Consider the following 15,130-nt stretch of genomic DNA (forward strand, 5'->3'; position numbering starts at 1 on the left):
TGCAGTCAGGGAGTGTGACATTTCCTGCTTAGTTTTGCTTTCTCAGGATTTTCTTGGTTATTTGGGATCTTTTGTAGTTTCACATGAATTTTAGAATTATACTTTCTGCTTCTGTAAAAAATGCCATTAGAAGGGCTCCTGGATGGCTCAGTCAGTTAAGTGGCTGATTCTTGATTTCAGCTCAGGTTATGATCTCAGGGTCCTGGAATCAAGCTCTACATCAGGCTCTGGGCCCTGCAGGTTGTCTGCTTGAGATTCTCTCTCTCTCTCTGCCCCTCCCCCAGCTCACGTACACATTCTCTTTCTAAAATAAATAAATCTTAAAAAAATGCTATTAGAATCTTGGGATTGCATTGAATCTGTAGGTGGCTTTCAGTCATAGTGACATTTTAACAATATTAATTATTCCAACTGTAAGAATGAAATATTCTTCCATTTATTTGGTCTTCTTCAATTTCTTTCATCAAAGCCTAACAGTTTTTAGAATTGAGTTCTTTCATCTCTTTAGTTAAATTAATTCTTAATTATTTTATTGTTTTTGATCTTTTGTAAATGAGATCAATTTATTTTTTCAGAAATTTTATTATTATATAAGAATGCTACTGAGTTTTGTATGTTAATTTTGTATCCTATAACTACTGAATTCAATGATTAAATCTAACACCTTTCAGTGAGTCTTTAGGATTTTCTATATATAAAATCATATCATCTGCAAATAGAGAAAATTTTACTTCTTCCTTTCCAATTCTGATATCTTTTGTTTTTTTCTTGCCTCATTGCTTTGGATAGGACTTTTAGCACTATGTTGAATAGTAGTGGTAAGAGTGGGTGCTCTTGTCTTGCTCCTGATAATAGAGAAAAAGATTTTAATTCTTTCACCATTAATATGAAGTTAGCTATAGACTTGTCATATATAGCCTTATTATGTTGAGACATGTTCTAATTTGTTGAGTTTTTTTTTATCATGAATGAATTTTGATTTTGTTGAATGCTTTCTCTATATCTATAGTTATTTCTTTTCTTTCATTATATTAACTAATAGAATTAATTCTATTCTCTTTTTACTTTGGTTAGTCTAGGTAAACGTTTGTCAGTTTTGTTTAACTTTTCAAAGAACCAACTCTTAGATTTCTCGATCTTGTTTATCATTCCCCTGTTCACTATTTTACTTAGTTTTGCTATATTCTTTATTATTTCCTTTCTTCTGCTAACTTTGGTCCCTGTTGTTCTTCTTCTAGTTCCTAAGGTGTTGAGTTAAGTTGCTTATTTGGAATCTTTCTTGCTTCATAATGTAGGTGTTTATTGCTATGAACTTCCCTCTTAGAACAGCTTTTGCTGTGTCCCACAAATTCTGCTCTGTTGGGTTTCCATCTTCATTTACCTCAAGAAAATTTTTAATTTCCCCTGTAATTTCTTCTTTGATTCATTGATTGATCAAGACAATGTCATTGAATTTTCACATATTGTGAATCTTTCAGTTTTCTTCGTTATTGATTTCTAGTTTCGTGCCATTGTGTCAGAGAAGATACTCTATGATTTCAGTCTTCTTGCATTTCCTAAAACTTATCTTGTAGCCTAACATATGGTCTATTCTAGAAAATGTTGCATGTGCACTTGAGAAGAATATGTATTTTGCTCTTGTTGAATAAGATGTTCTATATATGGCTGTTGGGTCCGTTTGGTGTATAGTGTTGTGTTGTTTAAATCTGCTATGGCTTTATTGATTCTCTGTCTGGATGATCTAGCCATTGTTGAGAGTGCAGTATGAAAATCTCAAACTTTTATTGTATTACTGTTTATTTCTACTTTTAACTCTGTTAGTTTTTGTTTTGTATATTTAGGGCTCCAATGTTGGGTGAATAAATGTTTATAATCATTATATCTCCTTGATATATTTACTCCTTTCTCATTATGTAATAACCTTCTTTGTCTCTCTTTACTATCTTTAGTTTAAAGTCTGTTTTGTCTGATATAAGTATAGCTATCTTGCTTTTTTCAGTGACCGTTATTTGGAAAGTCTTTTCCCATCCTTTTACTCAGTTTCACTCTAGTTTAAGGCTAAAGTGAGTCTCCTGGAGACAGCATATTGTTGAATTGTTTCTGTATCCATTTAGCCATTTTATGTAGTACCTTTTTTCTCTTGTGTTTTGATGGGATCTTTTTTTGAGAGTATCTCTGCTGAGGGGGAGTCCATATGCCTTCTGGGTTGTGTAACTGTTCCTACAAAGAAGTTTTCTTTTTTTTTTTCTTCAGGTTTCTTGGTATCTCATATTATAGATGAAATTTTCATGTTAGTTTCTTAGTTTGGTTTTCCCATAGTACAAGGATAAAGATATAAATTTGGACCCCACACACACTCATGACATAAACCTGAAGTCTTATTTTGTACAGGAAAATTTTTTCTCTCCTATACCTAAAGGCAGATGAAAAGTTACATTGCTATTTCTTCAGGTTAATGGAGTTTTAATTCTTCTTTTCATGGCCTACATGACTCTTCACAACCCCAGGCTTTCCCAAAATGGCTTATTCCAGTTCTTGACCTTGTACAGGTGAAAGGTTTCCCCACCTGTCCCACTTGGGTGTCATAATCCCAGTCCCAAACCCTAAGGTCTGTTTTAGGAAATATACTCCAGTGAGCAATGATGGGGTCTGTTCTAGCTTTGCATTGAGTGCCCAGTTCCTCATAGAAAGTTCCTTTTGTTCTTTTGAATTTGCTTGTGCATTAGAACGTTTTATATCTTTTTCATATGTTAATATCAGGAAGAGATCTCTCCCCATCAGCTGGGTGTGCCATATTGCTGAAGTCTCACACAAATATTTAGAGTATTTAAAGCTGCTCTGTGATGGTCAATGATTTTGTTTTTTTATGTTAAATTTTTTTAGTTTCCAAAAAAGTTGGGACAAATGGCTGCATTTGATGAAGAACTATTACATGACTTTAAGTACAGGAATGACATAGGAGTTGCTTTTTATCAACGATTCAATGTGCCAGGCATTATTCTAAGCACTTTGTTGCAATTTATCCTCACCAATCCTATTATGTGGATACTATCATTAACTCCATGTGAGTAAACCTTTTCTGCTGATTAGGAAACCCAATTAGAGGATAGATTAACTTGTCCAAAGTAACTTGATTGGGAAGTTTTGCTGTAGTACTTAAACCTTAATAGTCTGCCTATAGAGTCCATGGTATAGGTATAGAAATGATGATAATGATTAATAGTAGTTGTATGCTGGAAATAATAATAATGATAATAATAATAATGGCAGTTAACACTTAGTAAGTCCAGCTATATTCCAGAAAATTGTTGAAAAGCTTTCTTTAAACATTCTGTTTATTTATTTTAAATTCATTCAATGTGGAGCTCAAACCCACAACCCCAAAATCAAGAGATGCATGCTCTATTGACTGAGCCAGCCAGGTGCCTCTGTTGAAGAACATTTTATAAATGCACTGATTTATATCATCATAACAATTCCATGAGCCAGTTATTATTATCCTCAGTTTAGAGGTAAAACAAACAAACCCCAAAAGACTGAGGCAGAAGTTAAAAGTCACATAGCTTGTAAATGGTAGATTTGGGCTTTGAATCAGGCATTTGTACTCTGGAGCTAACTCCAAAAACTCATCCTCAGTGTTGGGGAAGAGTGAAAGACTGGTTTGCTGTGTGCTCTAGCCATGCAGTAAGGAAAGGACCAGGGTTTGAGCTGAGCTAAAATAATACCATTTGACTCCATGTGGACCCAGGAGAAGAAAAGTCTGGGTTCAGGGAGTACCTGAGTCTCTTTTCCTGACCTTTGGCTTGTGTTGGATCTTAGTGACTTTACTCACAGTGAGTGAGAACAGTTTGGACACAAACATATGCTTTGTTCTAGAAAAGAAATATGAGACTGAGAAGTTCGGTTCAATTTAACTATTATTTCAATAACAGTTAATTGAGGGTCTGCCAATTAAATAACTCAGGAACATCTGTGCTTGCTTTTTGTGAAATGAATTTTCTGCAAAGTGAGTGCTTACCCTTTTATATGTGAGTAAATATTTACATTTAGTTTACTTAAAGTGAAGGGCACCTCACCACCATTTTGTCTAATATATTGTCATTCAATTACATATTTTCCAAGTATATAAAATTCAGTGGAAATTTAACCAGTTATTCACAAAATCCACGGGCCATGCACATCTTGAGTATTATGCTTGCTGTCCTTTTAAAATAAAAGTAAGTTTCCTCATAAACCACCAGGAACTCATAAAGGGGTTGATTTCCTAGAGTCATGATAGATTTGCAGCCATCTATCCAGACCCTTTTACATGGCTCCTCTTTCTGACCATAGACATACATTTTCAAGACAGGTGGCCTGTGTTGGGAGTAGTCTGGGGACATGAATGAGACAAAAGCTAAGTGGCCCACATGGGCACTGAACCCCTAACCTTCGCCTCATTAGCACGAAGCTCCGACCATCTGAGCTTACCCGCCACAGACTAATGATGTGTGCATGGAGGCAGAGCCACATCAATCACATTTCCTGAAGCAAAATTCACTACCCTGAAAGTAACCGGAAGAACCATCCATATAGGTCTTATCACTGAGGGAAAGAAAAGCTATCCTAATGGATGGCTGAAGTGCTTCTTTTCTATGAGGTGTTCATTCATCATCCCATAGCCTAACAGGACTCAAAGATTCTAGGAATTCATATTACCTAATTCATACTTTTAAAAATATATCTATTCTTCCAGTTTTCTCTGGCCAGGGTAGATGGGTTTATGATTCTGATACCTTAAATAGTAAAGCTTTTGGAAGTCCTCGGGTAGGAATTCTTTATCTATTCTCATAGATGTTTAGTGGTTATGCCTCAGCCCTTAGAAGATTTATAAGCTCCTGAAATGTTGTGTGTGTGTCTATGTGTGTGTATGCACATACACAAGTGGGTATTTTTTTCTTTATAGAATATTTATAGTTTCCTTTAGACCCTCAGAGGTGGGTCTTTGCATCTGTGATGCAAAGCCTATGACCTGAAGGCTTAAATCAAATAAAGAAACTAAAGGGGTAAAATGAATTTATTATACATTTATATACATCCAGTGTCTATAAAACAGACACTAGATAAGAAGCCAATTGTTATCTTACTTTTAATGATGGACAGAAGAGAAGGTTGATGCCCCAGGAAACATATGCAAACATCAGATGGCCTGAGATTGGAGGTGTACCTGCAGAAGCAACTATATTCGCCTGTAGAATATATGTGCTTTTGTACATCTTACCAGCAAGCACAGGGGTAATTTACTGAGACTTCACATCATGACACTAAAATTCTGGAACCCTGTATGAAGGATCATGTAGAGTTAGCAGCAATGGCTTGTGGGCTGTGTTCTGGTTTATGGAAAACAGTTGCTCATTTTAGCTAAAAAAGTCCACTTTGAAAAGGAGGAAAAGGGGAACAAATACAGTCTTCCACTTTCCCCTGCTACGTATTCTGGAAAGTTCTTAGAGTGGTGGAAGAGTTGGAATATGTAAATAACCTGGCATCAGAATAGGGCTAGAGCCCTTGCCAGAGGAAAATAAGAATAAGAAGGGAAATGAGAATAGTTTTGCTTTCAGCAAGTTTGTACCTTGTGTATATCATCTCACTTAATTCTGGCAGTAGCCCCAGGAGATAGCTCTCTGTTACTATCACACTTTTACAAATGGCAGCAAGTAATGTTAAGAAAAATTTAAGTAAGTGACCGAGGGTCAAATATTCACAGATCCTGGCATCAAGATTTGAACCTAGACTGGTCTACTCTGTAGTCTGTGCTCTAAGCCAGGGGTCTGCAAACTGTGGCCATGGGCCAGTTCAAGCCTGCTTCTTTGTAAATGAAGTTTTATGGGAACATGGCAACCTCCATTTGTTTCCCTGTTATCTGTAGCTGTGTTTGTGCTCCAGTGGCAGTGGTAAGGGTTTGTGACAGAGACTGACCCACCCAGAACTGAGGCCCAGAGCAAAGTGAAAATGCAGGGCCTTGTGTGTATAAATTATTAAGAATTGAAAAGTGGTGATAAGGGTGCATTCTACAAAGCACAGGACATTTCTAAGTCTGGGGCCTTTGGAGCTTCCCATGAAACCACCTCTTGGCTGGCAATGTCTACAGCATTACCATACAATTAAAAGTTATAGCTAATTTTTGCTGAGCTCCAATGCTGTCCTGTTCCCAGCCCATGATAAAGCTGCACTGGTCCACAGGCAAGAGCACATCTAGGTGATCTAAATGCACTCAGCATAAAAGCTCTTGTTTAGCTTGAGAGTCTATCCTTGAGAAACTTTTGATGCTAAAATGCCTTTTTTTTTTTTTGATGAAATGATAGGAAGAGTAGATGGTAGATATTTGTTTGTCCTATATCTTTAATTGGGAAAATAAAAAGTTTATTAGCTATGTCAAGAATCTAATTAAAAAACAATTACTGGTATAGGAGTCACTTGAGATACATAATGTTAAATGGATAGATTGAAAAAAAACATGGTGTTGAGTAAAACACAGGGTGAGGGTTTTTTTAGATTTTATTTATTTATTCATGAGAAACACACAGAGAGAGGCAGAGACATAGGCAGAGGGAGAAGCAGGTTCCCTGTGGGGTGCTCGTGTGGGACTTGATCCCAGGACCCCAGGATCATGACCTGAGCCATAGGCAGATGCTCAACCACTGAGCTACCGAGGTGCCCCACAGGGTGAGATCTAAAGCACAATGTGATACACATACAAATAAAAATACTGCATTTCAAAGACTTAGGTATATCAGGGATGTTTACCAAATGTGGGGGGGGGGGAGTAGAGGGAGATGGTTGAGAATAGAGTTAGAGGGAAAATAATAAAACAAGAGAAGGGTCTTGTACCGACTGATGTTCATAATGTGCCTTAACAATCCCATTGACTGTACTTTCGTCTCCTGAGGTCCAGAGTACAGACCATGCCCCTACTAACACACTAGCAATTCCAAATGCAGAAACACAGCCATCTGTGATGGGCAGGTAGCCCTTGTGTCCCTTGCTGTTTCTCAGATCACCCCAAACCAGTATCCCAATAGCACTTTATGGTTTGCAAAGTAATTTTTTCTTTATTAGCTCTTTGGATCCTTGCAACACCCTATTGCTATTGGTGTTATTATCCTCATTTTACAGACAAGAGACCTGAAACTCAGAAAGATGAAGGTAATTAACCAGTTAACAAAAATATGGCAAACCCAGATTCAGAGACAAGTCTTCTGACTTTTGTATCTATGCTTTTCTCAGTCTCCTCCAAAGGTCACCCTCACAGAATGAGGGTCATCACATGTTGGGGGTGATGGCAAAATTACAAAATGTTTGCTGTTATGAAAAACCTATTGGTGGCCTCTCTAATTGTGCTTACAAATGAGGAAGGCATTCTTTCCTCCGGAGAGCAACCTCTATCTCCTTCCTTATTGTTCTTTCTCTCATCCTGAGATCCAAATTACAGGGCCAAAGTGACCCTGGGAGACAGTTCTAATTTTGCTCCCATTTGGGACAAAAGTCAAATAATTATAGGAGAGATTCATGTTTTAAGTGATCTAATTCTGATTTTCGAAGAGTCCTTAGTGTGCATGCCTACAGCCTTGCAGATGGGCCATTTTTGCTCGTGGCTACCTTGAATCACCCCGGTGCACTGTAATTCTTTTCCTGTCCTCAGAAAAACAGCTGCTCATATCCCAGAGCATACCTGAACAGTGTTATAAAGTTCTCTTCTAGTTGCCCTTCTTTAGGTTAATGAAACCAAGATTCTTTTTGCATTTTCTCACAGACACTATTCCTAAGACTTTAACCATTTTTGTTTTCATCCTTTTGCATGTCACACCCTCCCATCACCCCTTTCCTTTAGACATGGCATGGCATATTACAGGGCTACTGTGATAGCTTAGATCAGTGATTCTCAAAGTGTAGGTTCTGGACAAGCAGCATCAGCATCACTAAGGAATTTGTTAGAAATGCAAACTATCAGGGGCCACTCTAGATCTAGCAAATCAGAAACCCTGGTGATGGGGCCCTGCAATCCAGTTTAACAAACCATCCAGGGAATTCTGATGTATGTTATAGTTTGACAATTATTTTTCAGCACTCTTTTCCCCCTTTTACTGCAGACAGAACCCCTTTCCAGCCCCATTCGTGTTGGGTGTGGCCACATGACTTGCATTGGTCAATGGAATGTTAGTAAATGTGATATAAGCCTTAAATGTGCTTGTGTGGCTTTGGGTTGGCCCTTGTGCTCCAGTAATTGACCACAAGAAGAACATGCCTTAGGTCCAAGACAGTGTGAATTTACATGGAACAGAATAGCTCAGTTTGTTTCAAAAAGAACTGGAAGTAGAAATAAACTCTTTGGATGTCTATCTCTCTTTTAGTCTTGACTCCATGATGGACAGTATATGACATACTGGGAAGCAAATACTTGTCCAAAGAATGAGTAGTCTATTACTGTGTTGCTAAAAATAAACAGATAAATAAATAGATGGAGAGAAATGATTAAGTGAAGTACAGTAAACATTTTAGACTAACTTGTTTAGATGGTCTTTTGAACTCTTTAGGGGTAAAATAAAACTCCAGTCACAGCAGATTGAACAAATAAAGCAGAGTAAGTAAATAATTTTCTCATGTTATAGGATGTCTGCAGAGATACGGATACTGTCATCGGTTCAGTGGGTTGATGATATCAGGGTCAGCATGTCTGTGGAGAAGGAGCTGGCACTAACTGAGTTGGTCTCATCCTGAGTATTTCAAATAGAGATTATTTAATAAAGAAAGTGTCTACTCAGATGTTGGGAGGGCAGAGACCCAAATAGGAGATTGAAACCCTCTAAGTGTTGGAAACAGCATGAAGGACCAGAGGGATGACAAGGGATAGCTCTGAGGCATATTCTACATAGATTACCAGAGAACTCCAGCAAATCTGAGTTCAGATGCCTACAGCATTCTCCTGCTCATGAGTACCCCCTGAATTACCTTTCTTCACTTCCCACAATGCTACCACTTCTTCTGCCATTACTCCTGGGTAAATCACTTGTATCCACGTCCTTATCTAAAGGTGCTGAAGATTACCCATCATACTTTCAGAAAACACTTTTATTAAATTGACAGGTTCCTCTTTTAGAATAGGTGGTTTTTAACAAAATGGACCTGAAACAGAGAGCTGAGGGGACTTCCTGTGTATTTTTTCCCAGAAACAAAAGCTGAGAGAAGCATATGGTTTATGAAATCTTGATCAGGAAAATGTAAAGAAATTGAACAATTCTTTAGAAATATATTTTTAAGGTATGTTCAATTACACATAACATGACATTTTCTATCCTACTTTTGAGTGTACAGTTCAGTGGTATTAAGCACTTTTACATTGTCATGCAACTCTCACCACCATCTATCTCTTGAACTGTTTCATCTTGCAAAACTGAAACTCCATCCCCATTAAACACTAACTCACCATTCTACTTTCTGGCTCAATGAATTTGACTATTTTAGGAACCTTTTATAAGTGAAATCATACAGTCTTTGCCCTTTTGTGACTGGCTTAGCGTAATGTCCTCAAGCTTCATCCATATCCTAAAGGTTGGAATTCCCTTTCTTTCTAAGGCCACATAAAATTCCATTGTATGTACACACCACATTTTGTTTATTCATTCATCGATGGACATTTCGGTTGCTTTTAGTTTTTGGCTGTTGTGTATAATAGTGCTACAAACTTGGGTGTACAAGAACTCAAACAATCCTTACTCATAGCAGTCTTCTTTGAGAAGTGGATAAAGAAGAGAAACATATAGAATATCAGTTAGTGCAGCTATGCTAAATTTGAATTAATTAATTAATTGTGTTTAGTTAGCTTATGGAAACATAAACAGAGATACCAATTGGATGTCCTGGGAGAGGTCAAGCATGAAAAGAGAAGCCTGAGAATTATGAACCAAGAGGAAATTTATAAAACATTTAAGTGATTTTCTTTTCTTTTTTTAAAGATTTATTTATTTATTCATGAGAGACAGAGAGAGACAGAGACAGAGACACAGGCAGAGGGAGAAGCAGGCTCCATGCAGGGAGCCCGATGCAGGACTTGATCCCAGGACCCCAGGATCATGCCCTGAGCCAAAAACAGACACTCAACCCCTGAGCCACCCAGGCGTTTCTTAAGTGATTTTCATTAAAGTGTGAGTAGAGTGAGATATACTGCTGAGGTGAGGGGGATGTATTGGATTTTCTAGACTCTTCCTTAGGATAAATGATAGAAACTCCACAAAATATAGAGAAATTGGATGGAGAAAGCACCTAGACTGAAGAGAAGATTGAGAACCAATGTTTAATGAAGATAATCTATAGAAGAGCTAAATTAGAAAAATACAAAGGGTCATTTGCAAATAGGATGCAGTTTCTAGTGGAGATCTTGAAATATTGGAATGAAAATATAGTCCTTTGAAAATTGCTGTCAGAGGAAATCTCTAGTAGGAGAGACTGAGAAGTCATTCAGAAAATATTTATTTACTTGTTTCGCAAACAATACTTGGGCACTCTCTGTAGCAGATTATACTTTCCAAGTATGGCCACAACATTTCCCAATACTCTTCTAGAACCTTACCACACTTTCAATGGAAGTAGTCTAATTCCCCTCTCCTAGAATCTGGATAAGCTTGGGACTCCCTTGTACCTAAGAAAATGCAGTGGAAATGATACTGTGTGACTACTGTGCCTAGATCAGAAGGGTCTTCATAGCTTCTGCCTTTCTGTTGGAAGACTCAGTCTTTTTTTGTTTCAAGATTTTATTGAGGGTGCCTTGGTGGCTCAGTTGGTTAGGTGTTTGCCTTTGGCTCAGGTCTGGATCCCAAGGTCCAAGATTGAACCTCACTTTGGGCTCCCTGCTTAGCGGGGAGTTGACTTCTCCCTCTGCCTCTCCCCCACTGCTTCTGTTCTCTCTCTCAAATAAATAAATAAAATCTTTTAAAAAATCACAATATGTGTGTTTATTTTTAATTAATTGAATTTAAATTTAAAAAATACCATCATCAATAAAAAATAAATAAAATTTAAGAAAAAATAAAAAGCACTAAGTCAGTAAAATTTTTTTCATTTGTCTATTTTAGAGAGAGAGCAGGCAGGCGGAGCGACAGAGGAGGGAGGAGGGAGATCTGGAGCAGACTCTGAGCTGAATGTGAAGCCTGATGTCAAGCTCCAGCCTGTGACCCTGAGATCATGACCTGAGCACAATCAAGAATCAGATACTTAAGCGACTGAGCCACTCAGGCGCCCCACAGAATACTGGGTCTTCAATTGTCATTTAGTCATCCTCCTGTCCTGAGACAGCCATGCTATAAGGAAGCCCAACTAGCCAAAGAGAGACCACATCGAGAGGCCCTGAGACCTCTCAATGTAAATGAAAAAGATGCTCAGAAAGCCCCTCCTTGGCTGTTAGACCTCCTGCACCTGCATAGGAGAGGAGAGCTTGAGGCAGAACCGTGGGCAGAACCATGGAGAACCATGGTTAGGAATTAGGCAGGGGTGTTAATTCCTGACCCATAGAGCCAGTGAAAGATAATAAGATAATTGTTGTTGCTTTAAGCAACTACATTTTGGAGAGCTTTGACACAGCTGTGGAGAACTAGGGCCCTGCTTTGGGTCCAAGCACTGTTTGAGGAACTGAGGTACAATGGTCTGAAAATAGAACTGTCCTTGCCTGCATGAAGTTTACAGACCAAGTAGAAACAGAATAAGTGAGCATAATTAGGATGAACACTTGTCCAAGGGATAGGATGGAATGACCTACAATAATGGAAGAAAAAAATACCAATGACCACGTGTGGACAGAACTTTCTGAAGCCTTCTGGGTGAATGAGGAGAAAGTGCCTTATATGCAAGATAAGTATGATTTCTTTCCCACTGTCTTGCTGCTGGATAGGAGAGGATTGAGGAGGACAAAACACCAAGAAAGACAATGTGAGAGGGAAAAATAGAAACTTTAACGCCTGATTGGGACAAGTGTAACTCGAGTGACACAGAGGTGTTAAGTCAGTTCCTAGAGATAGGTTAAATGCTGTTACAGTAATCCCCCTTTTGGGGGCACTCAGGGGTCATGCTTCCTTTCAGGTACTTATTGTTAAGCCATGGGCAGAATGATGCCTAGCTGTGGGTGCTTTGTGGCCAGAACAAAGGGCAAAATAAGTGTATATCCCTCTACTCCCCCCACATAATTTATAGCATTTTAATCTTTCTACATGTCTCTGCTTATGAATTTCTTATAGAATTATTTAATGATGTGAGTTCAATGGGCAATTTTTAAATCTACTTAATTTACCATTTCTTTTCTCAGTGATGCAGTGAAGCACTGAATACCATACCGCAGAGTTGGCAGCCTGAATGTAGGTGAGAGAAAAGCCCTGCAATGCCAGACAATTAATATGTACGCAGGTTCCGACCCTCCATGCCTGGGTCCCAATAACCATGAGAGGATGCTAGGGAGTTTCACAGATCAAAGAAGGACCAAGTCATATTAAAGAGACAGCATCAAACATATCTTATGCCCAGTCTTGGAATGCCCTCCATGTCTCCAGACATCCTAGAATGTGAAGGGGATGAGTTTTGCAGGGTGAATGCAATGAAAGTAAAGGATCAGAGAATGTAATCTTAAATTGAGTTAGTAGTCAGTAGTCAGGAAAAGGAGACCTGAGGAAGAGGCCCAGTAGCATTGGGGAAACTTGTCCATGTAATAAGCTCGGGAATCACATGGACCGATCTCTGACATTAGTGAATACAGATTGGTAAGCAGGATGACTGTGAGTATTCAAAATTCTTCCGAATGGATCGATCACACTGAGGCAAAGAATGGATTTGGGGGCAATGAGAGGCCACACTGAAGCAGGTGTTAATGGTCCTGGTCTGGCCTCTTCATCTGACTCACTCCTACCAGCTCTTCTCCCTACACGTTTCCTACCCAAGCACTGGCCAAGCTGATAGATGCCAAGGTTAGTCTCAGCTGCAGGTGAGACATTCCACTCCTTCCAGACCACTCGGAGCAGCTCGTGGTATCTTTTGGCAAATCAATTGCAGAGCACTCTCGTTCTTTGCCTGGAGCAGACCAGAAGGTCACAGTTTCAAATCCAGGTAAGTAATAACTGAGGGGCATTTCCTCACCTGGGAGAGACTTCAGGCCACCTCTACACAGCCTCCGATGAATGAGGCTCTCAGTCTCAGCTGGCCTCTTCACCGAGAGGTGTCTGCATCCCTCAGTAAATGCTAACAGTTGACAGCAGGAAGAGGAAGACACCACGGCTCTCCTGTCATCTTGAGATACGGGGAGATACATACTGTGGGGACGTGTCTAGTCTTAGGGATGGAAAGCTGCAGACCTCAAAATCGTCAACTGAGCCATAAGCACCAGCATGAAACTCGAACTGGAGAGAGACTCAAATTAGTATCCTAACATGCCTCTGTTTCCTAATGCTCATCCAGACAGAGGTTCAATGGCTGGAAATTATTGAAATGAGGCAGATGTCAAGGGGATGCCGCACATGCAGCTACTTCCCTGCAGCAGACACGGTGCGCCTAACGGTTCCAGGATCCTTGTTAAATCTCCGCATTGTGACTAGTCCTAAAGCACCTGCTGGTGCCACTGTCCTCTCTGTCGCCAAGTAGCGCGAATGTACGAATGGAGTTTTAAGCTCTGGGATTTGCCTGGAGCTGCATCATTTTTCCGATCGTTAGATTTAGGAGAGCCCCGGTGCCCCTCTGCTCCGGTGCGCACATGGGTTCAGAGCGCGATTCCCTTCCTCCCCGCCCCGCTCCTCCCGTTTCAACCGCTCAGCCTCCTCCGGTGACACTGCCCGGGGAAGGGAAACCCTCTTGTAATATTTGGTTTCCTGGTTTCTCGACTGAGTACAATCAGGGTTGTTTTGGATTTTTTTAAACCACCTAGATGTAAAGCATCTAGGAGGTGAGGAAATAACACAGCTTTATGCTTGAATGAAGGGGGAGGGTGGCTGTGATTGTTTTTGCAAAGGTGGCTCAAGCCAAGACACTTCTGTCCCCGAGGAGACTACAACTGGGGGGAAACTTAAATACACTTTCCTCCCCCCCCCCAAATCTGTAACCACAACGATGCCTTGCAACATTTCCCCTATTCTGAGGACTGCAGCCTATGTTGGTAAAGAAGCTCCAACAATATTTCCTACTTCAGGAGGGGGTGAGGGAGACCATCCAGAGGTGGAAACAGATACAATGAAACTACTAGTTTTCTCCAGGGGGGCAGGGGGTGTTGTCTTTATACTTAGGTAGGATCTATGACCAGATACAACAAGTTTACAAGGGAGCTCTCTGTTCTAAAACACTACTGATAAAACCTGGGTACTGTCCTATTTCACTGCGGCCCCCAGAGCCAGGGCTTTGCTACAGCCTGGGGGACTCAGGTTCTACTTCTCACTCACCAGCTGCCCGGTGACCCAGCATCATGTGACTTGAGCAGCTCAACAGAAAGACCTTCCTCCTAAAGAATTGCAAACACACCCACACTACTTTTTTTATCCAGGCAGTGCACATATTATTTTATGTTAAATATTCAACATAAGTTAAATACTGAAAATATGAAAGAGAAACAAAATATTGCCCAAATTCAGTATCTGACCATCCCTTATTTTAGAGCCAGGTTGGAAAAACCAGGAGGATGGCTTTCTTAAATTTACGTGAGCCTTCACTTCTTATTCTAAGAATAATTCTTTAAGAATTATTCTAAGAATATCGCTTAGAATATGTAGTTTTGCAGGGTCTGGTGGTTCAGTCGGTTAAGCATCTGCCTTCGGCTCAGGTCATGATCCCAGGGTCCTGGGATCGAGTCCCGCATCAGGGAGCCAGCTTCTCCTTCTCCCTCTGCGGCTCCTCATGCTTGGTGTATGCGCTCTCTCAAATGAATAAATAATATCTTTAAAAAAAGAATATGTAGTTTTTGTTCCTTTCTCTTCCACCAACATCACTAGGAAAAGGGAAGAAAAATTATCTGTCATATGTTATATATACCTGAGGAGTTCAAGTAGTTTTAAATGTAAAACTTTTAAGTGCAGTGTAAAACAAGTAGTTGAAAGATATAAATATGCTTTTGGCTTCACAAAAGAAATATTTCATA

At 39.5% G+C, this 15,130-nt stretch overlaps 1 long non-coding RNA gene across 2 annotated transcripts in view; it reads left to right on the top strand.

Annotated features, from left to right (window-relative positions):
* LOC144323045 (uncharacterized) overlaps positions 1 to 14,869 on the top strand; it is a 27,424-nt gene extending 12,555 nt beyond the window's left edge. The window contains exon 3 of one of the 2 annotated variants that reach the window (XR_013388590.1): positions 11,106 to 14,869. This is a non-coding gene — a long non-coding RNA (uncharacterized LOC144323045). The remainder of the gene's footprint in view (positions 1 to 11,105) is intronic. The other variant, XR_013388591.1, reaches the window with a different exon arrangement.
* The last annotated feature ends 261 nt before the right edge of the window (positions 14,870 to 15,130 follow it).

The sequence above is a fragment of the Canis aureus genome, chromosome 11, assembly GCF_053574225.1.
Source record: "Canis aureus isolate CA01 chromosome 11, VMU_Caureus_v.1.0, whole genome shotgun sequence".
NCBI lineage: Eukaryota > Metazoa > Chordata > Mammalia > Carnivora > Canidae > Canis > Canis aureus.